General features: G+C 46.5%; 1 protein-coding gene across 1 annotated transcript in view; it reads right to left on the minus strand.

Moving 5' to 3' along the window:
- Positions 1 to 25,265, minus strand: part of STIM2 (stromal interaction molecule 2) — a 904,595-nt gene that overhangs the window by 476,666 nt on the left and 402,664 nt on the right. The gene's annotated exons all lie outside the window — the stretch shown is intronic.

Here is a 25,265-nt window from a genome sequence, read left to right on the forward strand (position 1 = left end):
TGCGGGAAGAACAAAGGAGGTGCAACAGCAACGGTCGAACACTGAGGCAAGTGAAATACGGGGGGATAGCCAGGGGCAGTGCGCTCACTGTGTCGGCTTAACAAGCTGCCTGACCCGTGGGGGCTGTTTGCGAGTGACCTGGGCCGGCATCACCAAAGGGACACCACCCCCCGTTGAGTAAGGCAGGAGATGATGGACAGTGGGCCACCCTGACACCATAGCGGACGCTGTGGCTCGAAACACGAGCGTCACGGAACACACTGGCGTTGCGGAGGCCATTCCACAGCGCATAAGCAGTTGGTGAGCGCCCCACCACTCATACAAACAGCAAGCCAGGGCATAAACCAATGCCTCACCCAGTAAAGTGCACCCAAGACAGCCAGGAGTGGTGAATGACCCGAACACGGACAACCCCCTGATCCAACAACTCCAGCAAGCAGTCCAGTGCCCTGCCCAACAAGATAGCAAACTTGCCGGGCTACTGAGGGGTCCCCCGACTGAACATTGTGGACCTGGTCCCTGCCGTACCATAGACACTCGACCTGTGCGCCCCGTGGTATTCCCTCGTGGCCTGAACCCAGAGGGTGCCGAACCCACCTGAATTGTTGCCCTTGCGGGCCTGCGAACCCATCCTCTGAAACTTTGGAATTGGGTCACCCCGACCCGGGAGGGTGTTGAAAGGGCCGCATTGTGGTGACGGAACCGCTGCCAACACAACCATCAGTGTTGCCCCAAGGTCCCTAACGGACGCACTCCTAATCCGGTAGTGGCAGTGCGCCACTTCCAACCGAGTCCTTTGTCGCCAGAGCTAATGTAAAACCCCGGCAAAATTGGCTGATGTGAAAAGCCCGCTAGGTCTGCTGAAAACTGTTCACCACACGGAGAACACCCTACTCTGGACAATACGGTTCACTAAAGGACAAAACTGTGCTACTAACACTGCGGTGCAAGCGATCCTCCCGCAACCCCACTATACTTAATAAAGAACCGACTTATCCGCATAAAACAAGCTGACCCATTCGAATCCAAGTCAACGCTGCGAACAAGAGCATGCGCCTTTTGTTGCGCTGATATCAAGAAATACTATCCTCTAGACAACAGGGATGGTGAACACAGCCACAATGGGAAAAGATAAAGTAAAAAAACAAAGCTGTACAGCACAAAATGGACCAATACACTACCCTGTCCGAACAAAATTCGGACGAGCCAGAGATGAACGGCAGCGCTCCCAATCCAGAAACAGCACTGTCCCTGAAATATGTCATGGCCGCCATAGCTGACTCGCGAGCCTCCATGGAGCAAAAAATGGACGGCGTAAGTATGGATGTGTCACTCCTGCGCCATGTCCTACAAAAGTTGACATCCCATACTGGGGAAGCGGAGCAGCGCATTTCTGATGCCGAGGATGGTATACGAGAAATGCAACAATTGGTAGGGGTCAGGACAGAGCTTAAAACAATGGCTGAAAGAATCGACGAAAGTGAAGGCCAATCCAGGCGCAACAGTGTCATGATCCTGGGCTTACCAGAGAAAACAGAAGGGCCTAATATGTAGATATTTCTTGAACAGTGGCTTACAGACATGTTTGAATCTGACACCTTCTCCAAATTCTTCTCGATCGAGAGAGCACAGCGCATACCATCTGGAAAACCGATCCCTGGGGCGCATCCCTGCACTGTAATAGCGAAACTCCTCAATTACAGAGATCGTGACGCACTGCTTCAGAGATCGAGAGCCAAAGGGACGTTTATGTACAACGGCGCAAAAATTGCCTCCTTTCCTGACTACACGAGGGAGGTCCATAAAGCGAGGCAATCTTTTGATCACCTGAAGAAACAGCTACACGTCCTCAATGTCAAATACGGCCTCCTCTTCCCTGCCCAACTCAAAATATACCACAACGGAACAACAGTCCACTTCACCGATCCAAAAGAAGCCTGGAGATGGGTTGAAACCCATATTGAAGGAGACTGGAGAGCCCCAAGGAACAACAGACAGAGAAATCCACGTGCCCGACAAGAGAGAGACCCAGTGCGTCCACAACAACCAGCGATGGATCCACAAAACGAAGAGATGGAGTGACAGTGAATGATAACCATCAGACACAATCTACACTACGCTGCATTTTGACCAAAAGATGATAAACACTCTGGCGGCCACCAAGGAAGTGAATGTCCCCTTACCCCCTCTCTCATGTGGCGTCTTAGGAACCCCGCGCCACGAGGAGAACTGGTTGTCACCTGCTCTGGACGTAAACAGCAGGTACCTGGGGAAGAAGGGAACGAGAACAAGCAGAGGGAGGCAAGTTGGTTAATGGTTACTGGGTTAACTGTCTATTTTCAATAGTGTGTTTATTTTTTTATATTGGGGGACAGATGCTTCAAGTTGGGTGGAGTATGGGGGATCAAAGTTATAGGGATAAGAATCACACCATCTCTAACACGTACTATATAATACTCTCCTTACCAGTAAGTCACGTCACACAAACAAATAAGCATGTCCCGTCAAAAACCACCCCACACATGGACGCACCAAATCCCTCACTATGATGTTAAATCAGCCAGCATCCCCAGATGTCCAACAAACGCCGCAACCACTTATGCACATCTCAAATGGTAGGGATTTCTAATGGGAATAAAAATAGAACCATCCGAGTGATGACATGGAATGTAAACGGGTTTGGCAACAGCATCAAAAGGCGCTTAGTCCTACAGTTATTGAATTGCCACTCTCCAGATGTAGCGTTCCTAATGGATATACACCTAGCTGGAACAAACTGTACACTATTCAAACGCACTAAATACCGGCTGGCGTTACACGCCGGATTCACCATGGGATCACGAGGGGTACTAATTCTAGTGCACAAAAGACTCCCCTTTATACCTTCTACCATCACAAAAGACACGGGAGGTAGATTTGTACACACAACAGGGACTCTCTGGGAACGCACCATAACCATGATTGCCGTATACGCACCACCTAATCTACTAACCCTGCTGACCAATGACATCACGCCCTTACTCGCCAGCAACTCTACAGATCTCACACTAATTGGAGGAGACTTCAACAAAGTGGTGAATGTAGACCTTGACCGAACACAAGTACGATCCAGGAACCCAGGCGTACGCACCAAACTTGCCACATTCACTAACGCACTGGGGCTGCAAGACATATGGCGGACACTACACCCCGACATAAAGGAATATTCATACCACTCTCAAGCACATGCCTCACTGTCCAAACTAAATTATTTCTTCTTACCATTAGGTAACATACATGAAGCATGTGAAGCACAACTACTTCCCAGAGGCATATCGGGCCATTCCCCACTAATAATAACGATCAAAACCAACAGATCGGTCCCCCCGCCCAATTGGCAACTGAATAGCTACTATTTAGGATTCCCAGAACTGGTAGAACATATCCAGAAGATCACTGAATCATACTTTGAGATAAATACCGGCTCTGTAGACAATCCGGGAACGCTATGGGAGGCACTAAAAACAGTGCTCAGAGCCAAAATCATAACCTGGACCACAGCCCACAAGAAAAAACACTTAAAAGCAATACGTGAAGCCGAGGCAAAAGTACAAAACACAGAGGTTGCCCACCTGACCCTGGACCAACCAGAAACACACAGTGCACTACAATTAGCACAGAAACAACTGCAACACATAGCTTTAGATAATGCAAAACAAGCACACACAGCGATGCGGGCAAGGGCATACGAAACATAGGACAAGGCCGGGAAAATACTGGCATGGCTAGAACGTAGAGATCTGGGCTTCACCCAAGTTAGGAAATTGACAACAGGGGAATCGGAACCACTGGTGGCAGACCAAGACATAGCAGAAGGCTCACAAAGTACTACGCTGAGCTGTACAGAGCAACATCCTCACCGCTTGCAGCCGACATCCTGAAGGAAATTGCCTTCCCCACTCTAAACGAACAAAACTTTAAATTATTAGAACAAGAAATCACTGAGGAAGAAATAACCCTGGTCATGTCAGAACTCCAATCAGGTAAAACCCCAGGCCCGAATGGCTACCCCGATGTATGGAAGAAGATAGGCGCAAATGTAATCTCCCCACACTTATTACGCCTTTTACAGCACTCACACTCACAGGGTTGCCTCCCCCCAGACCTAAGAAAAGCCACGATAATAGTTCTGCCAAAAGCAGAGAAACCACCTGACAAGTGCAGCTCCTATAGCCTCATCTCCCTTATAAACTGTGAGGCCAAACTATTAGCGAAAGTGCTGGCCAATAGGCTGCAACAAGTTATACACACACTGGTGCATCCGGACCAATGTGGATTCATGCCGCAAAGATCCACTACACAGAATATATACAGACTACATACAGTACTAGAAAAACTACCCGAGCTCCAAGGTCCCCTGGCCCTACTCGCTATAGACTTTGAAAAAGCCTTCGACTCAGTCTACTGGGAAGCTATCTGGGTAATTATGCAGCGAATGGGCATTGGACCGTACTTCATGAGCTGGGTCAAACTATTATAGAACTCCACGTAAGCAGTAACAAAGGTGAATGGGCATGTTTCAAACCCTTTCCAGTTAGGTAGGAGTACAAGACAAGGCTGCCCCCTCTCAGCTTTAATCTTTGCATTAGCAATTTAACCTCTACCAATCCTATTGAGAACCACACAAACATGGAGTGGCTTTAAGTGGTCGGATAGCTGGGAGGACAAGGAGTCCTTATACGCAGACGACCTGCTAATATACCTAAAAAACCAGCGAGAATCCTGTCCAACCATGACGCGATTATTAAATAGATATGGCGTGTTTAGTGGTCTTCGTGTCAACTGGTCTAAGTCCACATTATTCCCATTGAAGCAAACAGATAACGCAGTGCCGGACAAATGCCCCTACTGCATTGAAAAAGAGCAATTCAGGTATCTAGGCATACAAATTACGAATAATCTAACGGACTCGGTGCCCAAAAACATACACCCAATAACAGCAAGGTTCAAAGACGACGTCCGACACTGGATGTCCCTACCACTAACACTACTAGGACGCGCAGCACTTTTCAAGATGATGGCTCTCCCCCGCTTTCTTTACTTATTACAAAACGCTCCGTTACCCACAGCGCCTGGTGAATTTCATAAAATAGACCAAGACACTTAGGAAACTGCTATGGAATGGCAGTCACCCATGCCTAGCACTCACCACCCTACGAAGATCCGTATGGAAGGGAGGGATTGGACTCCCTCGGCTACAAACCTACTATTGGGCCAGTCAAATGGCAATAGTGAACGATAAACTTCACAGAGACACCACACTGCCGCACAATAGGACACAAGACCTGAATCCACAAGAAAGGCCCATCATGAAATACCTCTATCGCAAAAAGGACCGGCCAGCTGCCCCGTCCATGCTGACACATAGAACTCAAGTATGGACGGATACACACAAATACTTAGGCTGGGACAAAAAACTAACCCCAGTACAACCACTGTGGGATAATACACACATCCCAGAAGTGAATAAACTACCTAAATGGCCCTCTTGGTCACAACGAGGCATAACAAAAATTGGGGATGTCGTGAGAGAAAACAAGATAATAACATTCACAGACCTAGCCACCACCTTTGCACTCCCTCCCCCAAATGAGCAGTATCACTACACGCAACTTAAACACGCGCTGCAGGCCCACCTCCCTGAAATGATTGACATGCCTGACTATACCCTGCTGGAATGCAACCTATTCCCAGAATTGATTAAGCATAAGGTCACGTCTACTATGTACAGTACCATAACCTCTTTTGCGACCAATGAACTAATAGGTCTGAAAACCAAATGGGAGAGGGATGTGGGTACCATACCTCCGGAAGAATGGGTAGCTGCACTGATGTTTCCCAGAGAATCAACTATTTCTTCCAGGCTCAGGCTAATCCAACTGAAGATATTGCATAGAATGTATTACCCAAGGGTAGCGTTATTCAGTTGGGGGAAAACCAGCAACCCATCCTGTTTGAGATGCAAAAGTGAGGAAGGCTCTTTCTACCACATCCTGTGGGAATGTACTCATATTCAGCAATACTGGCAGCAGTGCTTCGACGAACTGTCAAGGGTAATGGGCAAAATGATTCACAGAAACCAGAAACAGTTGTTGGGGATAGAGGAGGAGGTTGAACTGTCACGATACGAAAAATTGTTTTTATCCACCACCACTGCATTGAACAAGAGAAATATAGCGCAACTTTGGGGTTCTGAGACGACACTGAGCTATGCGCAATGGACCACAGATGTGGACATCTGTATTGCAATGGAAAAAAGAGTTTATCCAGCTAGGGGATGCCCTGAGAAAGCTCAGAAAATATGGCAGAAGTGGGAAGATGCACACTGAGGGGAGGTTTGTACCGACAGACCGTACCATCACTTGAGGACATGTGAAGGGAACCAGGATTACGAGACACTGGTGTAGTAAATGTAACTAGACGTGTTAAGAGACTAATCAAACTGTGGCTATGGTGTGAATTCGATGTTTGGCGGGTAAGGGAAGTAATTGTTACCTCGCAACGCGAGGCTGTATGTTTTTATGTTACTTGAAAAACAATAAAATGTTTAATTAAAAAAAAAAAAAACAGTGACAACCTCCCTCCTTGGAACCTCACGTCCAGGCCAGCACTATAACAAGAGATCTCTCCACCCAACAGGAGGATGCTGCTGAAATTGTTAAGCCTGGCGTCTTTCCAGGGTTTAAGCAGATGGTTGAAGAACAAACCAATCTTGGTGATGCCTGTGAGACCAAGGAGAAAAAACAGAAGCTGAAACAGGTGAAATTTGGATTTTCAGGATACCTTTGCAGTGGATTCATATAATTGTGGACGCACAGACATACATTCAACCACCATACCCACGGAACCTGAGATGGTTCCAGTATTTGTGAAGCAATACCGGTTGTCTCTCGCGTCTATGTAGTCACTCAAGCAGATTATTAAAAACTTTGCCCAATCCACAGTACCTTTAACAACCCGGTACTGGAGATACTCAAACCGAATGGTGACTTTGCACAGACCATAGGGAGTTAAAAAAAAGGGTCCACATGTTAAGATGGGCCCTTCCCTACATCGATCATGGGCCTGGCCCAGATCTAAGGGTCAAAGGTGTATACTGCCATTGACCTGACCAACGGCTACTGGACAGTACCCGTGAGTAGGGACGACCAGTACAAGTTTGTCTTTACCTTCGGGTGGCAGCAATACACATGGACCCCCGAACTCCCTTTGGATACATAAACTCCAGCAATGACTTTCACATCTACCTGCATAAGGCCAGGGCCGATTTGGGTGCAAGGGGTAACATGGCATATGTAGAGGATGTCTTAATCACGAGCTCAACTGTGGAGGATGTTAGGAAGACATCAATATAGTATTCAGATACATGGTATCAGGAAGAGCCAGACACAAGTGATCATAGTTCAAGGGCGTTTATTAAACTGTATAGGAAGGTTGGAAAAACACCTAATCTAAACCTAAATCTAAGATGGTAGAAAGCTACAGCCATCAAATAATAAGGCAGTCCTAAAGGCGTCTGGTCAAATAAAAAGGCCTATGCTAAGGAAAACCTATTGCCAATCCTTACAACTAATACCAAAAGGGTGTGGGATAAGTTTTACAAGAAAGAAGGAAATGTTCACAAATGATAAGTCAGGATGTGGTAGCCGGGTGTCTCCCTTTCCCATGTTTTGAGCACGGGAAAAAGCAGGACTCCTGAGCACAGCACATGCTCGAGCTTTCCCAGCACAAGATGACAGTCCCAAGACTCTTCCCTCCGAGGACCCGATAGCCTCCATAAAGAACAAAGAAAAAGTTAATTTCAAATGTACGTTGGGTGGTGACTTTTCAACCCTGGATCTCCCCTCTTCCAGGCTCAGATCTACAAACAGTTCTCAGCGATATCAGGCCCTTTGGTAGTCAGCTCTCTTGTTTCCGATGGCCTGATATATTCAAAGCAAACAAAAAGTGTCTTTCCAATTGTACTTGAGGTGAGGATTACTCACCCCAGGGTCACTCTCTTCCAGGCTCTGATCCCCTTCGAATATCAGCCTCCCTCCCTCTGTTGGGTTCACTCTGGCTTATGTTCAAAAAGATATTCTAGCTTGCCTTCAGAGGTTGGTGGGTGACTTTTCACACTTGGATCCGCCTCTTCCAGGCTCAGACCCTTCTCGACTGTTTGCCTAAACCTCCTGAGAGGAAAGACAAACAAAATTGAGCCACTTTCAAATAAGACCCAGTCTACTAGGTGAGACAATTGTGTATTGATTTCATGAAAAATTTAGCTCTTTGGAAGAGTCTTATATTTTCCCATTCTTCCTAGTCTCAATATTTCCCTAACGTGAATTTGGCAATTTTATCTTCAGGACTGACCACCCATATCTAAAAATGACGGAATTATCAATATGCCCTAACAAAACAATGGAAGCTTAAATTCTAATCAACTTAGTCCAAAGTTTAAAAAAGTATACACTCACTAATTGCTTTCAGAAGTGCTTCGATCACGATGGCTCAAAAATCGCTCAACACAAACCAAACAAAGGAAAAACGAACATTATTTGTCTTACCTATTGTGGTATATCTACACTGCCAACAACAGAAACAATGAGAACAGTTACAGTGTCTCCCACCTCATCATGGGTAACAATCTGCCACCTCCAATACTCCACAATTAAGGGAGAATCTCCTACCAGTGTGTAAAAACAAACAGGGGAAAAAGTCCATTGGCGAAAGCATCCTCTGTTAGGATCTGCAAAACGTATTAAATCTGCACTATAAAAATCTGTGCTGAAAATTAGGAATAGAACGTACCTCATGCCGTAATGTAACAAACCCCAAGGTCTTTGTGGTTTTTAAATACTCGTGACACGTCCGGAAGATATAGAAACGTTCTGGATAACAGGGAGCTCTCCCAGTGCCGTGTCTGAAGCAGTTTCACAAGTTCCCAGTGCCCCATGCATCTGGGAAACAGCGTCCGCAACATAGCCCATGTGACAACCATCACATGTGATGATGTGTCTAATCAGGCAGGGCCAATTTCTAGAGCACTAGGTTCACAGACAGACTTAAAAGAGAAGTGGCCTCATTACGAGTAGGACGGTATTCGCACGGAGAATCTGCCGCAATACCGTCCAACAGAATTACTGTTACCGGTACTTGGTCCGGCGGATTTACCGCTGGATTATAAGTGGTGGTGGCAGTGTTAGTCCTCATTAATTTGGAGTCCATAGGACTCCATTGGGGATTTCGGTGGAATTACTGCAGCAGTATTTCCGCCTATTTTTTTTTTGGCAGAAAGTGGGAGGATTTACTGCCAGCATGATGCTGGAGGTAAACCCCCCCACTCCAGGGCCAAACTCGTATGGCGGGGTGGGAAAAGTGGAGATAATTCCGTTACCAACATTTTTTCCTGTGCACCAAAGATTAAATAAGGCTGCTAATGCACATCTTAAAAACATCCCCTGATAAAACTTAATCCCTACACGTTTTTTTGAAAATTCCAAAACATGTTACTACCACATGAATACTATAATTACCAAAAAGGCTTCTTCAAATGTGGCACTTGTTCAATCTGTGCCTTTGCATTAAACTGCAGAACCTCAATAAAATCTCTGATCATGATTTGTACTAATAAAACCATTAATTAGCTGCAACTTCAATTATGTAAGCTATGTTATAGCATTTGCATGAAATAAATTATAACTTGGCAGCACGAAAATTGCATCACAAATTTGCCATGCTGAACACATAAGGCATATCAAAAACATGGATGATCGGTGTGCATTAGGATTGCATTGGAAAATTACAACATCCACGGGAAAACATCAATCTATACAGATTGCTTTGGTTTTTGGGGAAAAATAAATCAAGATTCAAAACGGGGTGGGGGTGAAGAATGTCCACTAAGAAAAGCCAACTAAATGAATTTTAACCATCAATTAGATTTGAATTGGAACATATAAATTAATGTGCTTTTACATTAGAGTCACTTTTGATTTCTCTGATTTACAGTATTGATGTAATGTTTAACAAAATTTGCGACACTACTACATAGTGGTTTATGTACAATCAATATCGAATCTAATTGCTAAAAGATCATTTATAATTTTACTAAAGGTGCTGTGTCAAATAACTTACATTAAATCGGCACATTTGAAAACACAAGCGCAGAATCTCAAACAATCCTGAAATTGCTCAATCCATATAGAAAACTTTAAATAATGGAATACTGTCAAATGTCACAACAGAACGATTAAGAGTGACAGTTTAACATATAATTAGCAATAACCAATGTGAATGCTGAACAGTTCTGGCTTTTGTTTAGGCATGGGGTAGGCATTTGCCAGGCACGGTCTTAATGGTACTATTGACCATGAGAGCCTGGAGACTGCCCTCGAGTTCTAGCGGTGTGCGGTATAAATCACCACAACATAAGATGGTAACTGCTGGAGAATGGTCGATTACCGGGCATATTATAGCAGTGCCTGTAAAATTCACATTTAATACCCATCATAAGACAAAACTGTTAGCTTTGTCAATGCTTATTCTAATAGGACTTCTGTGCAAGGACAAAATATACATCAAGGACTGAAGGGCCGCATGGTTAAGATATTTTTATTAATTTTTATTACACAACCAGCTCATTTACAAATGCAATTAAGCCATTAACTCTCAGGAGACTGCTTAGGCCTAACACTGTCAGGACACATTTTGATGTTCCTGCTTGATAGAGCCAGTTCAAAGAGATTCCAAGAGGATGTGTTTTGGGTGGGGATGGGCAAGTAGGGGATGGGACTGGCCATAGGTATTAGAATGCCAATAGGTGGGAAACTTGCCAAATAAAGCTCACATGCCATGTCACTCCTAACATGTCCTATCTCCTAGCTGTACACTAGCTTTAGCACCACTTTATTGCCAAAACTAAAATAAAACGTTATTTTATGAATAAATATCGTTCATGATGAATGAGCATTGTTCATGAAGCTTTATTTCCATGTTGACAAATGGTTCAAGGAAGCAACATTGAAGTGGCACCCAATCAACCCCATTGTGACTCTCTGTGCAGCCCTCCTTTCAAGCTTTCCTCCCACCTGCCACCCACTGTAAATACTGCCAGACACGCTCCTGTTATTCCCATTAACCAGCTTGTATTCGTGATTCCCCCCACCCACCACCCCCCACCCCCCACCCAGCCCGAACCCATCTTATGACGTTCCCGTGGTAAGATAAAAATAACCTGCAACAAAATTGGCTTTTGACCCAGAGACACCCCCTTTTCTCTGTAGAATGTTTTCTAAATTACTGGACGGATTTACACCAAACCAAAAAAATGAACATCTGCAACGCTTTGTGCCCAACTTGTTTAATAATTGATGCAAATTCATCCAGCAGTATTTGGTGTAAGGGTGTTCAATAGAAGCACTGAATGGGAATATGCTGAAAACAGCAATTTTTGTTTTCTTAATACACTTTGAAACGTTTAACAAATTTTACCTACAATCTCCAATTTGAATGGCCCCATGCCTAACAATTGTTTGGAAGAGGTTAATCCAGCATGCCAAAGTTACCAGGGCATTGCCAGCGACGGTCCTACCCCAGAGGTGGAGTGAGAGAGTTGACAGGGGCAGCAGTCCCTGACTCCCCAAAGTGTCTGCTGTGGGGTGACAGCAGGATCCCTGTCATTTCGCTGACAGTAATTACTTTGTGGTCATTTCCCACAAAGTAATTACTTTGGATATTTTCATCTTTTATTTTATTTGGGCCCCCCCCCCTTCATTACTGCCTCTACCCCCAAAACCCTCCCAACCCCTTTTTTGAACCATACCACACAATTCCCTAAATATTTAAATGAAAATTCGAAGTAATTACTTTGTGGTAATTTACCACAAAGTAATTACTGTCAGCGAAATGACAGGATACGGTGTAAGCGTTGCCACTGTCCCATGCACAGTGCCAGTCAGCCTATATATCCAGGCCAGGTTTCTTGTTCATCTATTGCGCGACTAGATCTACCAGACGTCCCCATGCCACAACACAGGGAGACCATATTCAAATTAACCACTACTGAATTCCAGTTATCTTAGAGTCCAGGCACGTCGTCTTTGGATACGAGCCCATCAATGCTAGATAGAACTGTATGGGGGTAAAGAGAAAAGACAACCTCGCCCGGTGTGGGAAGGCAGAGCAGCAAATGCAAACTGCTTTTCTCTGCAACAATGTAACGAAGTAGAAGACCAAGATGGGGCCAGAGTTGGGGTGGCGGGAGGTCTTGGGAGTACTTTAAAACATGTGAAAAGCAGTCCCAAACCTCTGGGGAAAGAGCAGGAAGAGGATGGCCCAAGAGAGCAGGTAACTTAGGAAACCAACAGACCACAGGGGAACTGGGGGGCACAACAGAACAGGTGGGGTACAGAAGCCCGTAGAAGGCAAACATGGATGAAAGGCAGTCAGGTCAGGACTGGAATAGGTGGACCGAGAGATCAGGCTGGGGAAGAGGAGTGCTGAAGAGATTGCAGCAGCATTGTGAAAGAATGCAGCTAAGGTATTGAGAGAGAAAGTAGTAGCAACTGAGTGGAGCGTTATGAAGTGTGTGTAAGGTGTCAGAGTGGGAGAAAGGTGAGCGGAAAGGTAGGGGCTAGGGAGAATGAGGGGGGAGTGTATGGAACACTGGGTTTCAGTGTGTGACAGAAGGGTCGTAGCGGTGAGGGTGGAGAGCATAGGGTGGAAGGGGAAGATAGCAGGAGAGTATGTGGAAAGATCAAGACACAGAAGCCATGTTGTTGAGACAAGGTGACTGAAGTAAAGTGGTGAGAGAAGGGAGAGTGGAAAGAGTAGCGTGTAGGGAGAGAGAAGACGAGATAATAGCAGAGGAGTGGTGAAGGACTGAGTAGGGAAGTAAGACGATGGGAGGAGCAGAGATAGAAGACGAGTGGAGCATAGGAAGATCGATAGAGAGAAAAAGAGGTATTGACAGTAGGGGAGAGAGAGCGTGTGTGTATTTGAGGGAGAGTGCCAAGAATCCGTTTAGTTGGCCAGCAACAAGAGCAGTGGAGTCCCTTAGAAAATTCCTTGCACTATAGAAAGGTTATTTTGCTTCCCAAAAAAAACAACCTTAGATCACCTCTCCTTAAAGAAATTCATTTAAAGTAATTAAATCATTATTTCTAAAATAGATGAGCCAGAAATCATTTGCATTTGTGACTAAGCGGGAATCATTCAAAGCTAAAAGAAATTATCTACAAGTTCGTATTGAGAACCAGTAGTAGATTCTTGATGCTGAAAATGGTAACAGGTATATAAACAAGCAACAGCACAAGGGGCATTCTCCACTTATCTTAAGCTAACACATCTGTGCTCTGCAGATAGATTTCAGAAGCTGAGGCGATCTACCATCTGCTGCCTGGGTAACAGAGAGAAGGCCTTTATGGAGCCATCATAGCAGCAATGATGTTTACTCATGCAGAAGATTTCAGTAATCAATAATAACCCGGATATGACATGTATGTGGCAATAGGTAACGTTATGCCCCTGCTTGGATATTTTTTTTCCAGTGTAAGAATACATTTTTTTTTTGTAAAGAGAGCTGCAGTGTTGAAGGCAGGAAGCAGCGTGTTCACATGTTCTGCAAAAGTGCTAGAACATTCGCTTAGTCTGAATTTGCTTGTGCCACCATCACGAATTGTGAGATATTAATCAGGCATTAATGCCCTAATGTGGGGTTCGAAAATGAGGGCTGCTGGGAGCCATTCGCTCCTGATTGCAGCCTAGAGGAGCCTGGTTAGTTTGACACCAACAGTTACCCTGAGCTACTTTTGAAGATACACAACGTACATTTAGATGCATGCAGGTGAGCTGCCCAATCGGAACTCTGCCACGAACTTGCATGTATAGCCCAGCTGGACTGCCCCTGCTTTACTCAAAGCTCATGACCCAACGCTGTACACAGGCAGATAAACTAGCCCAGAAATTAACAGGCTCCTTCACCCCAAGTAGATGGAAGCACTCTTTTGTGACGGACTGGTGGTAAACGTTATATATGAGGCACTGTTAAGGAAAAGGTTAAAAAATTAAAAAAGGCGGTGGTGGCAAAGGGAACATTCCTCCAAATCATGTTAACTCTTGAGGCTTTCTAATATCTCATTTGTAAGAGATTGTGCTCGATTGTAGGGAACGAGCAATACTAAGATCTTGGCTATATTCTCCACTACAAGTATATAGGGGCTACACGAGGTGACAGGAACCCACGTAGAAGGATACGCAATTTACATCCAAGTGAATGTGTTAGATTAATAAACAACAGCAATCCCAACACAAACAAGTCTTCTGGAAAGTCAGGGGAGGCAGTTAAATCTCAATTTATTGCCAGATGTGCATACTACGGTTCGTTATGGAAACGCAAAATGTGGAATTGTGCTCGTTAAAATAGTGTTACATTACTTCAGAGAATCAAGAGTTACTGAGCTGAACACCGTTCCCCAGGACCTGGGGATCGTAATTGAAACCGAGGTAAATGTAAGGAAAGCTGCAGCAAAAGGCTAGAGCTCATGCGCACACTAGTGTCCTCATACGCATCCACCTGGGAACGCTACGGTTACAAGGAATTTAAAATTCCCAAATTTCCACTCACTCGCTGCTCATTAAAAATATGTATTCCAGCTTGCCTTAAAAAGTCTTGTGCTCAAGGAACCAGACGAGAATGCGAACAATCAATACACATGAACTTCAGACCAAAAATGGTATGCAGTCTGTTACGTGATGATGTTTTAATACTGCACCGATCAGCACCTTAGTGGTATTACGCTTCCCAAACAGAGTATTTTTTTTAAATATATTTATATCGCGCCAAAGCTCCATAGGGACTTCCAATGACTCAAGGAAGCAGGAAGGTTACTACGACCACTACCCACAATTATATAATCACCATTGTCCCCAGAAGTCCAGCCTTTAGCTTGGAGCCTGCGTAAGAATCTCAAGTCATGCATTCTAATACAACCAGTCCCCATTCTTACATTTAAGCAGTGGAAGACCTTATCTTTAAGGATTGCTTGGATTCCCATCGGTTGGCCGTATTTACATTGATTAAAACAAAATTCCTTAGGACCATTATACAGCTTCTTTGTTTGGGATCCGAGATCTCAGTCATCTTCTGCTTTTACAACCTAAGTTCTAGGCTTATCACCAAAGTTCGCCACACTCCCGATTCTTAAAGATAACGGTTTTTCCCGGCACTCAAGGCATTTGATAAAACTGTCGTAGCAGCATCCTTTATGACAGCCGATTGTGTAGAAACTTCATTATGTACCCCAACAGGGGGACCTACAACGGCCCTATACGTTTGACATGCTGTATTTGTCATGGAAGGGCAAATCTGACCAGCATCAGTTTGACACTGATTATCAAAACAGAGGTGAACGGGTCAGTGCGACCAGCATGCCCCCTTACCGCTCATTCACGATTCACACCTAAGTTTTTACAATACTTATTTTTATGATTTGTAGCATCTGTATTTTGATAATTATTGAGCCCTCCTTGGCAGAATAGATTTTTTTTCCAGGAGCCCTTGTTCACAATCAGTTTGACACTGGCCACCCACCCTAACAGGTAGTGGCGATTGTAACATAGTTATCGCAAGAGTTTAGAACCAACAACCAAACTCATTACCGTTTTGACATCAGAAATAATGTTCGCTATAATAGGTTGCCAGTTTTCTTTGTGACTACCAGCACTGACCAATTTGTTCTCTGTAAACCAACTTTTAAACAAACAATTTCCAAATTTTTAGTAGATGTACATAAATTAACATTTCCTGAAAATTCTTTCAATGAAGTCGCATCGTCTTTATAAGAAGGAACAGCTTCTGATTCACTGTTGGTCTTAGACCCGACCGGAGATGACCCCATGTCCATATCTGAAACGGTAAACTTAATTTTGTTTTTCTGTAGGTGGTGCCTTTTCATACCACTTTTGGCGAGAACTAAGGACAGCTGATGTGAGGTCCCATTTGGGGTCACAATCCCACTACCGCTTATAATGCTAATATCTGGAGGGACAAGACCCCCAGATCCTGCATTATCAGTGGTTTGTAGGGGCCGTGTGGGTGTCTTTATCTGAACAGTCTTGCCTTCAGATGGACTAGTTTGCAAGTCAGACTTCGTTAGATATTCAGAAAATCCTCTAGTAGCACACTCACCAGTGCCGGACATAGTGAATGGTAGAAGAGAGAGGACAAAAGAAAAACAGACTCCGCCTGCAGTGCTACTGCTCCACTAGTTCGGTAAACCTCACTGTGTGCAAGGCGAGGTGAGCCGAACATCAGGCAGGGGTCCCGAAAACACAATTTAGGCACGCACTGCAGCCAACTCTGAAAAGGCAGTGGAACAACGCTGCCATACCAAACCACAGAGGCAGTGCTTGAGGAGAGGACTCTGCAACAAGTCCCTCAGCACGTAAAGCTTCACCGGTCTCCCGGCCGCTTCCCACATGATCTACAATATTTGTCTGCTTCATGGGACAGGCAGTATGAGAAAATAGAATATTGCCCCTCTCCCCCCCACTCACCTTGCCTGACTGATATGCGTAAAAATAATATATACATTTATGAAGCTGGCAAATATGACAATTACTGTACAACTATTTTCAAGTCAAAAAAGGGTAGCAGGCGCTCCTCTCCAGAAAGAACATGGCATGATAACCTGCTCTGAGAAGAGAGTTTGCAGCACATGCTTTTTGCTCACTGTACCTTTCACAGATGGGAAATATCCAATTGCATATCAGTCTTTGTCTCGCCCACATGGGCAGTCCAGCACCGAAATGCTATGGCAATTCCTCTCTGAACAATAGTACCAACAGCAACCCCATACACGCGTTTCAGCCTTGTTGGGCCTCATCAGTGAAGTGAAGCTGTGCCTCTCTGAGCACAGTGAGCAGGGAGTCCACGTCTGGTTGCCCCCAGGTTACTCAGGGTGACCAACCAGATAAGCCTAATTTATGACCAGTATAACACACAAATAGTTGGTCATCTTGTCTCAATTTAGCCATCCTTGAGATGTAAAAACTAAGAGCCCTCTTGGGATCTAGTCTGTGTAATCTCTCCTCTTCCTTGCCCAGATGAGGAGGAGGATAAAAAGTTGGTAGTACTATTTTTTGTGACAAATGGAAGTCCGAGACCACTTTTGGTAAGAACGAAGGTTTAACTTTAGGGAGTACCTTATGCTTATAAAAAATAGTATATGGTGGTTTGCATGAGAGAGCCTGAAGTTCACCAACTCTGCGGGCTGATAAGGCCACAAGAAGGACAGTTTTTAGAGTTAAAAGCCTCAATGGACATGAATGCAGAGGCTCAAAAGGTGTGTAAGTCAAGAATTTTAGTACTAAATTTGAATCCCAAGTTGGTACATGAAAAGGTACTGGAGGGTATGCATTAGTAAGCCCTTTTAAGAATTGAATGATTAACGGTATTTTGAAATATGAAACCTCTTCCGAGGAGTGCTTGAAAATGGACAGCGCAGCAAGGTATCCTTTGATTGTTCCTATCTGGTGCCCCAGATTAGCTAGATGTAATAGAAAAGAAAGCACCATTGGGGTGCCACACTGAAAAGGGTCCACATCCTTGTCTTTGCACCAGTTACTAAACCTGTTCCAGCGACATCGGTACAAAGATTTTGTTGCTGGTCTTCTGGCCGAAAGCAATATTTCCATTACGTCATCCGGAAGATCCCAATCCTTGTATCTCAACCTCTCAGAAACCATGCTTGAAGGTTGAGTGTCTTGACCTCTGGATGGAGAACCCGACCTTCCTCTTGCGAGAGAAGATCCTCTCTTTGCAGAAGACGTATTGGAGGGCAGATGGACATGTCCAGAAGGTCCGGGTACCACGTCCTCCTGGCCCAATCCGGGGCAATTAGGATCATGGTTTTCCTGAACTTTCTCAACCTCCTGATTACTTGAGGAATCACAGGGACTGGGGGAAACGCATACAGCAGTGGAAACTTCCACTCCACTACGAATGCGTCTCCCAGAGCTCCTCTTTGAGGAAATTCCCTTGAGCAGTACTGATCGCACTTCCGGTTGATCGCGGTGGCGAACAGATCCACTTGAGGGGTTCCCCAAAGGGCGAAGATCTCCAGAAGGACTTCCTGAGCTATCTCCTACTCGTGAGAGACTGTGCTCTGCCTGCTCAGAGCGTCTGCCGCTGTGTTCTTCTCTCCGGCTAGTTGAATTGCCGATAGAGAGATTCCTTCTCGTATTGCCCAGAACCATAGCTGCATTGCCTCTTTGCACAGTGGTAGTGACCCTACTTCTCCTCTTTTGTTGAGGTAGTACATGGCCACTGTGTTGTCCGTCATTATCAGGACATTCTTTCCCTGTACAGAGGGCAGAAAGGCCTTCAGAGCTAGTCTGATTGCCCTCAGCTCCAAAAGGTTGAAGTGTAGTTTGGACTCCGATGGAGACTAACGACCACTGATTGTCAGAACGTTGGTGTGTGTGCTCCCCACCCCGTGAGTGAGGCGTCCGTCACTACTGTTATCTCAGGCCATGGTTGCCAAAAAGACTCTCCCTTGAGAATGTTGTCGTTGCAAGCCCACAATAGAAGATCCTGAGCAACTGCGCTCGGGACTTGCAGAAGATCCGACATATTCCCTGAGAACTGGGACCACTGAGTTCTGAGTGCCCATTGAAGGGATCTCATTCTCCACCTGGCCTCTGTCACTAGGAAAATGCAGGATGCCATGAGGCCAAGCAACCCGAGAAAATCGAAGGCCGGTAGACGTTGGGCATTCTGGAATTTTGTTACCATCTGCTGGATGTGGAGAGCTCTCACCTCGGGAGGCGAGGCTTTTCCCGAGGAGGTGTCCAAGACTGCTCCGATAAACTGTAGCTTCTGGGATGTATCATGTGGGACTTCTTGAAATTGAGGGAGAAGCCCAATTTGTGGAGGAAGTGGCAGGTGATCGAAAGATGTTCTTGAGCTTGTTCTGGAGAACTTGCTCTGATCAACCAATTGTCCAGGTAGGGGTAGATGTGAATGCCCCCTCTCCTGAGACTTGCTGCCATAACCGCCAACAGTTTGGTGAAAACCCTTGGAGCGGAGGTCGACATGAATGGCAGAACTCGAAATTGATAATGAGAATTGCCAATCGCGAACCTCAGGTACTTTCTGTGCTTTGGGTGAATTGGCACATGAAAGTAAGCATCCTGAAGGTCCAATGATACCAACCAATCTTGTAGTTGGAGAGCCTGAAGGATCTGAGAAAGTCACCATCTTGAACTTGTCCTTCCTGAGGAACTTGTTGAAGTTTCTCAAGTCCAAGATGGGTTTCAGTCCTCCGTCCTTTTTTGGGATGAGAAAATATGGGGAGTACCAACCCCTGCTCCTCTCCGCTACAGGTACCAGTTCTATGGCACCTTTCTCTAGCAGGGTTAACATTTCCTGCAACAGGAGCGGATCTGGAATTTTGGCAGAGTTAGCTCCTGGTGGATGATTCTGAGGCCTTTTTTGGAAGGGGAGGCAGTAACCTTGGGCTACTGTTTCCAGTGCCCAAGCATCTGAGGTAATGCCCCGCCATTCCTTCAGATGCCGAGAGATCCTGCCTCCCACTGGTGTTTTGTGCAACAAGGTCTCAGAGGGATTTGGAGGCGGCTGCAGGAGTGGCTGAGGGTACAGATGCCACTCCTGAGGCTGATTTTGCACCTCTTCCTCGTGCTCCACAAGGGAAGTTTTTTTTGCCCCGTTGAGAAGCCTGTCCTCTTCCTCTACCAAAAGAGGAGTAGTATCGAAAAGAATGACCCCTCCAGGAAGATGAGCCGGAATAGGGTTTTAGAGGCTGGCGCAAAGAGGCGATAAGTGATTTAGCTGCCGCTTTCGAGGTCTGAAGTTTTTCTAGGCTTTCATCGGCCTTTCTGCCAAAGAGCCTCGAGCCATCAAAGGGCATGTTGAGGAGTCTAGCTTGCACGTCTGGTGCAAACCCCATCTTCCTCAACCACACAAATCTGCATAGCACAACGCTTGCAGCCATGGATCTGCTGATACTATCCGCAGTATCCAGTCCAGACTGGAGACATTCCCCCATTGCCTTCTTCATCTAACTATATTCAGGAAGCCTTCCCTTTCCTCGCCTTCCGGAATATGATCAGCCGCCGCCGAAATACAGTCCCACAGGGTATGGGTAAACCTGGCTAGGGTACAGGCGACATTTGCCCACTTAAGTGCCATACTGCCTGATGTGAAAACTTTACGTGCCCAGGCATCAACTTTTTTATCCTCTCTATCTGGAGGGATAGTTGGATAAGCAGTTTGTATTGAAGTGGATACTGCCTGAATGACTAAACTCTCTGGAGTCGGATGTTTATTCAAATATTCAGGATCCGTTCCAGCTGGTCTATATTTTTTTGGAAAAGTGCTATCTGCAGCAGCAATACTCTCTGGTTTCTCCCAGTTTTTCTCCACAGTCCTTTGAAGGGCCTTGTGGAAAGGGAGAACGGGATCTTTCTGAGGTCCCTTGACAATTATATCCGTCATGTCATCTTGTTCAAAAATGGGTGAAGTATTACCCCCAACCCATACACTCAATTACCCTGGTCATAGGACCCCTGTACCCAGCATCTGCATGCTCTGCAGGATCAGGTCTGGCAAACTCTAATTCTGGGGATGTGTCAATTCCACTGGCAGAATGTACAGTATCACTCAGGTCTCTCATTCTAGATTCCTGATCATTAAGTTCCTCAGGAACTTGTCTTGTACCATAAGAAACTCTAAGAGGAGTAACTTTGTCCTCTTCTGAAGCAGATTCTTCATAAATTGCTGACAGACTTGAAAAAGTCTGATCTGGGCAATGGAGTTAATCTCCTTTCTTCCTCTACTATCCGCGTCGAAGGAATTGATAAATCCTTTGAAATTGTCGAAGGGGTCTTCGAAGACTTCGAAGATGACTTCGATACTGGCGTCGAGGATGTTTTTGGTTTTGGAGTCAAAATTATTGACACCGAGGGCATCGACGAAGTCGTCGATGTCTTCGACGGCTTGTGTTTTTTCCATGGCACTGGATTAGTGCTCGACTCTCGAAGAGTCTTCGACGGATTTACGTCAACTCGAGTTCTTTTAGATTCCTCGACGCTATCGGTCTTTGCCATGGTAGTCTTGGACTTCCCTTTGTCGTCCAATGGAGCGACTTTAGGGGTATGGCTTTTTCGAGGGTCTTTCGAGGCCACGTTCTCGAAAACCTCCATCTTTTTGCGGAATTCTTCCCACTTACTGGGAGAATCCGATTTAGTCAGACATCGAATTTCTTCGGTCGACTCTGAAGAAGAAGATGATGATGAGGGAGATCTATGTCCCCTCTTCATTTTTTTAGATGATGACGAAGAGTGTCTCGATCTACTCCTAGATCGAGATCTCTTTGAGTGCCTATGGCGATCCGATTCCTTCGAATCAGTCGCTTTCTTATGTCTTTTTGACATAGCCTTCTTAGAGGCTTCCCTTCCCACCGACAGTTTACCTCTCCTCTCACAAAGAGCTTTCTCGGTCATGGATTGACAGGACCCGCAGTCGTCGGTTCGGTGACTGGAACCGAGACACCAGAGACAAATCCGGTGGGGATCGGTGATCGACATTTTAGATCCACAATCTACACACTTCTTGAACCCCGTCTTGGGTGTCGAAGGAGTTGAAGATGATGATGATATTTTCTTCACAGAAAATAGAAGCGAGCCGTTCTCGATAGCGAATCGATCGGAAAAACGGAACTGAAGCAACGGGCGCGGCTCGAGCTATTTATACCATTGGTGACGTCGACAGAGTATGGAGTCCGTTGAGGGACAATCGACGCCACGACCTCGAGCACAGCGCCCTCTGCCGAGAATTATTTTTTCCGAAGCCGCGAAGCTGGAGATAACGAATTATCACAAGATGAGGAATACGTGGGAGGACACAATCCATTCGAAATACAGTTTTAAAGGATAACAGTCGCAATGGATAAGAATGCAAGGGCTCAAACGGAGCTCCCATCAGGAACTTTAAAACCAAATTCAAATCCCATCCCGGCACCTGGAAAGGAGACGGTTTAAACACATTCGTTAGCCCTTTTAGAAACTGTGAAATCAAAGGAATCTTAAAATAAGAACATTCCTCAGACGAGCTCTTAAATATAGACAGTGCCGCCAAGTAACCCTTAATGGTACCCACTTGCAGGCCCTTGTGGGCTAAGGAAAGCAAAAAAGGACAAAACCAAAGGAATGGAACATTGGAAAGGATCCACATTCTGTACCCTGCCGCAGAACTTTGTCCAACGGCAATGGTACAGGGATTGCGTTGCGGGCCGCCTGGCCGAAAGCAACACCTCCATCACATCTTCGGGGAGTTCCAAATCCTTATACCTCAACCTTTCAGCTACCAAGCATGAAGGCTGAGAGACTTGACCTCTGGATGGAGAACCCGACCCCCCCTCCCGTGAGAGCAGATCGTCTTGGTAGGGAAGACGACGTGGAGGGCAGATGGACAAATCTAGAAGGTCCGGGTACCACATCCTCCAGGCCCATTCCGGAGCAATGAGGATCATCCAGAAACCGAACCTCCGTAACCCCCGCAACACTTTTGGAATGACGGGGACTGGAGGAAACCCGTACAGCATTGGGAAGGACCACTCTACTAAGAACGCATCCCCTAAGGCTCCTCTTGGAGGAAATTCCCGTGAGCAGAATCTTTCGCACTTACGGTTGACACTGGTGGCAAAGAGATCCACTTGTGGGGTCCCCCAAAGGGTGAAATCTCCAATATAACTTCCTGAGCCAGCTTTCACTCGTGAGAGACCGTGCTCTGCCTGCTCAGAACGTCCGCCGCCGCATTTTCGTCTCCGGCCAGATGAACTGCCGAAATTTCCTGCTGGATGGCCCAGAACCAAAGCTACATCGCCTCCCTGCACAACGGGAGTGACCCCTGCCCCCCCCTTTTTTGTTGAGGTAGTGCATGGCCACTGTATTGTCCACCATAATCAGGACATTCTTCCACCGCACAGATGTCAGAAAAGCCTTCAGGGCAAGCCTGACAGCCCGCAGCTATAACAGATTGATGTGGAGTCTGGACTCTGACAGAGACCAACGACCGCTGGCGGTCAACTCGTTGGCATGAGCTCCCCACCCCTTGAGGGATGCGCCCGTCACAATCGTCACCTCCAGCCACGGTTGCCAAAATGGAGCTACCTTCATCAGATTGCCATCGACGGCCCACCACAGAGGATCCTGTGCGACCGAGGGTGGAAACTGAACAGGATCCGACATCCTGCCGGAGAACTGCGACCACTGCATCTTGAGCGTCCACTGCAAAGATCTCCTCCGCAGACTGGCCTCTGGCACCAGGAAAATGCAGGATGCCATGAGGCCGAGCAACCTCAAGAACTCGAACTCCGGGAGACTCTGGGCACGTTAAAATGTGTCCACCATCTGCAGAATGTGATGAGCCCTCACCTGGGAGGCGAACACAACCCCAGGGAAGTGTCGAGCACTGCTCCGATGTATTGGAGCCGCTGGGTAGGTGTCAAATGGGACTTCTTTAAATTGAGGGAGAAGCCCAGATTGTGAAGGGAGTGGCAGGTGACGGACAGATTATCCAGGGCTTGCTCGGGAGAACGTGCCCTGATCAACCAATCATCCAGGTAGGGGTAGACATGAATCCCCCCTTTCCTGACATACGTTGCCACCACCACCATCAGCTTGGTGAAGACCCTCGAGGCAGAGGTCAATCAGAACGGCAGGACCCGAAAATGAAAATGCAAGTCGCCAACCGCGAACCTCAGGTACTTCATGTGCTTTGGATGAATCAGCACATGAAAGTAAGCATCCTTGAGGTCGAGAGACACCATCCAATCCTGAAGTTGAAGGGCCTGAAGGACTTGAGAAAGAGTTACCATCTTGAACTTATCCTTCCTGAGGAGCTTGTTCAGCCAACGCAAGTCCATGATGGGTCTCAATCCCCCGTCTTTTTTCGGGATAAAGAAAATAAGGGGAATACCATCCCTTGTTCCTCTCCGCTACAGACACCAGTTCTATGGCGCCTTTCTCCAGCAGGGATAGATTTCCTGCGCAAGGAGCGGATCCGGACTCTTCAAAGAGAGCTTCCCTGGTGGATTGTCGTGAGGCCTCTGCCGTAAGGGGAGACAGTAGCCGTGGGTTATCATCTCCAGAACCCACACATCTGAAGTAATGGCACGCCATTCTCCAAGATGCTGCGCCAGTCTGCCCCCAACCGGTGAACCATGGGACATGGCCTCATGACTGAGCGGACGCAGCTGCGGCAGTACCTGAGGGCAAAGAGGCAACTGCCCGAGCGGCTTTGGCACCTCGAGTATCTTGCTTTCCACGTCTGGTACTCCTACGGTGGCCCCTTTGACTGGCAGCTCCTCTCGATCTACCAAAGCAGGAGTAGTACCGAAAGGAACCTCCCCTCCATTGCTGTCCCCTAGGATGAAAAGGCAGAGATCGATTTACTGCAGCGTCCAAAAACTTTGCTGCAGCTTTGGTGGCCTGCAACCTCTCAAGGCTCTCGTGAGCCTTGCTGCCAAACAGATGGACACCATCAAAGGGCATGTTGAGAAGCCGGGATTGCACATCAGGAGCAAACCCCGACTTCCGCAACCACGGAAATCTGCATATCACGGTGCTCACAGCCATGGACCGACTGACACAGTCTGCCGTGTCCAAACCCAACTGAACGGCTTTACACATGGCATCCTTGCCGTCCTGCACGAGGGCTAGAAAACCATCCCGTTCCTCCCCTTCGGGAATATGCTCAGCCGCCAAAGATGCACAATTCCACAGAGTGTGAGTAAATCTTGCCAAGGCACAAACGGAGCTGGCTGCCTTCAAAGCCATACCCCGAGATGAAAATGCCTTCTTTGCCCAACCATCAAAGCGTTTATCGTCCCCATCAGGAGGGATGGTAGGGTACGCAGCCTGCTTTGCAGGGGATGCAGCCGAGTGCACCACCAAACTCTCCGGAGTAGGGTGTGTCGATAAGTAGCAGGGGTCACCACTGTGGACGGTATTTTTTTGGAAGAGACTTATTCACTGCCGGAGACTCTCTGGAGCAATCCAAGCCGCCGCCACCCTTCTTTGCAAAGCCATATGAAATGGCAACACCGGGTCAGTGGGTGGACCTTGGTGCAGGATATCTGTCAGATCATCTTGAAGAAAATCAACAGGTGGAGCAGACCACCCTAAGTACTCAGTCACCCTCGACACGAAGCGCCTATACGAGG

This window comes from Ambystoma mexicanum, chromosome 6q (assembly GCF_040938575.1).
Source record: "Ambystoma mexicanum isolate Mex_15411 chromosome 6q, UKY_AmexF1_1, whole genome shotgun sequence".
Lineage (NCBI taxonomy): Eukaryota > Metazoa > Chordata > Amphibia > Caudata > Ambystomatidae > Ambystoma > Ambystoma mexicanum.